Raw genomic sequence first — 2930 nt, forward strand, 5'->3', positions numbered from 1 at the left:
ATAGTCTATAGTCTAACCAGACACCTAGGTATTTGTAGTAGTCCACATATTCTAAGTCAGAACCATCCAGAGTTGGCTCAGGGTCATTATCCTCACAAGGAGATGGTGCTGGAGTATTGAAAACATGGGAGACATGAATTTCAACCCTTATCTTAAATATATATATATTTACTTGTTAAAATGTCTTTCTCTGAGCAATTGTATTAGCATAAAATATTAGAATTGAAATTTGTTTGGGAGCATAAAATATTGTAGCTCAATATTTGTATTATTTAGTTTATACAGTACTTTTTGTTCATCTTTATCAAGGGTGTCAATCATTTTGGACCTGACTGTACGTGGATAAAAACACATTTTTATTAACCAGCCTTTAACCTTCATCAGGGATTAAAATGTAGTAGTTGTAGTTACTCTTGGTGGTAGGGCTCAAGAAGCATCTGCTTTATCCAGTGCTTCATTTGTAAATCAGGAGGCGCTGGAACACAAAGCGAGCGCTAGTGCAGGGTGACCTGGGGGGGATCTGAGGTACCGTTGTGGTGATCCTGACGGCTAGATGGAGTTCAACTATGGACAGAATTAACTTTACGTAGCAGGTAAGGAGAACTCACGCAGCAGGCAATGAGAACTAACGCAGCAGGTAAGGAGAACTAACGCAGCAGGCAAGGAGAACTAACGCAGCAGGCAAGGAGAACTAACGCAGCAGGCAAGGAGAACTAACGCAGCAGGGAATGAGAACTAACGCAGCAGGCAAGGAGAACTAACGCAGCAGGTAAGGAGAACTAACGCAGCAGGCAAGGAAAACTAACGCAGCAGGCAAGGAGAACTAACGCAGCAGGTAAGGAGAACTAACGCAGCAGGCAAGGAGAACTAACGCAGCAGGATAAGAAGCATTTTTTTTTATCAACTTTCACTACCCTCCAAGAATTGTTGAATTCCCTCTTCACATCATGAACATTTTCAACTGTAAAATATTTTACTGCTAACAGTTGTCCCCAATTAAAAAGTGGCGAGTGGTACTGGTACTTCCCCAATTGTATCATCCAGACACAATCCACAGAGCATAACAGGCTAATGTGTAGTTTGTCCTCAGATAAATGGATATTACATTACTGTGATCAACACAGACAACAGCAAACATTGAATTAGCAGTTGCACTTAATCTACAAACTAAGTTTATTTGACAGAATTTTTATTGATTTAATCTTGAAGTGCTGAAAATGATGCATGATATAGGCCAGCTTGTCAGACGCACTGCTAGTTGGATAAAGGTTATGGTCCTATTTCAGATTTTTGCAACAAAAATCTGATTACACTGAATGTAATACAGCAGCAATGCACAGGACAGGTTATCACTGCCATATCTAGAAGTTCAACAGCCAGATGTTGTCCTCACTGTGCATTGAGAACGTGTGCAGTGTAGGTAGAGAGGGTTTCAAGGCTTGCAGGGGGGTTCTCGAACAGAGGGATACTGTGGTATTTCAGTTCATTGTACAAGTGACAAATATTTCAGTCAGTGTATTTTACACAGAGATATATTCAATGTACAGTGTTAATTCCTAAGTATTTTGCTACACACATCTCAAATGTGGTAGCCTAGGCAGGCAATGGCATCAGTTTGTGTCAATTTTCCCTTTTTCACCATTACTTTGTATTGTCTTGGCTGTCAGCCGATGAGCGAGCTGACAAAATTGTAGATTCTTGTAGAATAAGGAACAAAGTTTTCCTTGTAGACGATGGTGGTTTTCATGTGTGGACTTTGGATAGTCACTTCTCTAGGATTCGGAGGTTGTTCCTCCTTCTCTTCTTTGACTGCAGGGTGATAAGATGAACACATTATTTACTAAACATGCAATTTTGTAATTTAATAAAAGGTACGTTTGTGCTGAATTATGATACAAGTCTAGCTTGAGTTTGTCAACAATTGCAAGGTCAAGGAAATTCAATAGTCAAACTTTGGAAGCACTTCCATTAGAAATCATTGGCAGCTTGTTCAATAACAGTCCGTAATATGTGATCTGTAGCTATGGTGTTGATATTTAGATAAATAGCTACCTAGACAAACTGTGACTGCTAGCAAGTTAGTTAGCCAACGTTAGCTGAGCTGCTGTGAAGCGATCAGCCTACCTGGCTTTTCTTCATTGCGCCCCGTGTACTGATAATATCCGTATGTGCCAAGCATTGTCCATATACCGAAAGCATACAGCATAGACACCCGTACATTCCACTTTATTACTTCTTTGATCTGCATGTTTTCATTTTTTTTTTGCGCTTGACTGTACATGTATCGTAAATCACAAGGACGCGGCCATGTTGGATTAATCCGGTGGAAAAAAACGAGTTGGACGATAACTTCCGGGATAAAATAAATAAACAGATAACATAAATAAAGAATGGAAATGTAAAACAGTAACTTAAATGAATAATATAATTACATAGGCATTTTGATATTATGGTGCAACTGATTAATACATTATAATAGCCATGTAATTAATGGAAAATGAAACTTATTAGATGTGTATTCAACTCCATTATTAGTCATCCTATAACTAATTAGCAGAGACTCCTGTTGCCCAAAAATCCACTAACTGATAGTGGTGTAAATTGTACACAATTGTCATACTTGAGTAAAAGTAAAGTTACCTTAATAGAAATTAACTCAAATAAAACTCAGTAAAATACTAAAGTAAAAGTCTAAAAATATTTGGTTTTAAATATACGTAAGTATCAAAAGTAAATGTATAGGACACCTGGTCATTGAACATCTCATTCCAAAATCATGGGCATTAATATGGAGTTTGTCCCCCTTTGCTGCTATAACAGCCTCCTCTCTTCTGGGAAGGCTTTCCAAGAGATATTGGAACATTGCTGTGGAGATTTGCTTCCATTCAGTTGCAAGAACATTAATGAGGTCAGGCACTGATGTTGCACTA

General features: G+C 38.4%; 1 long non-coding RNA gene across 1 annotated transcript; it reads right to left on the bottom strand.

Moving 5' to 3' along the window:
• Positions 1-1172: 1172 nt before the first annotated feature.
• On the bottom strand, positions 1173-2319 carry LOC124003738. Its single transcript, XR_006833266.1, has 2 exons — positions 2125-2319; positions 1173-1809 (listed from the first exon to the last, which is right to left on the bottom strand). It is a non-coding gene; the product is annotated as an uncharacterized LOC124003738 (long non-coding RNA).
• Positions 2320-2930: the final 611 nt, after the last annotated feature.

This window comes from Oncorhynchus gorbuscha, linkage group LG18, assembly GCF_021184085.1.
Source record: "Oncorhynchus gorbuscha isolate QuinsamMale2020 ecotype Even-year linkage group LG18, OgorEven_v1.0, whole genome shotgun sequence".
NCBI lineage: Eukaryota > Metazoa > Chordata > Actinopteri > Salmoniformes > Salmonidae > Oncorhynchus > Oncorhynchus gorbuscha.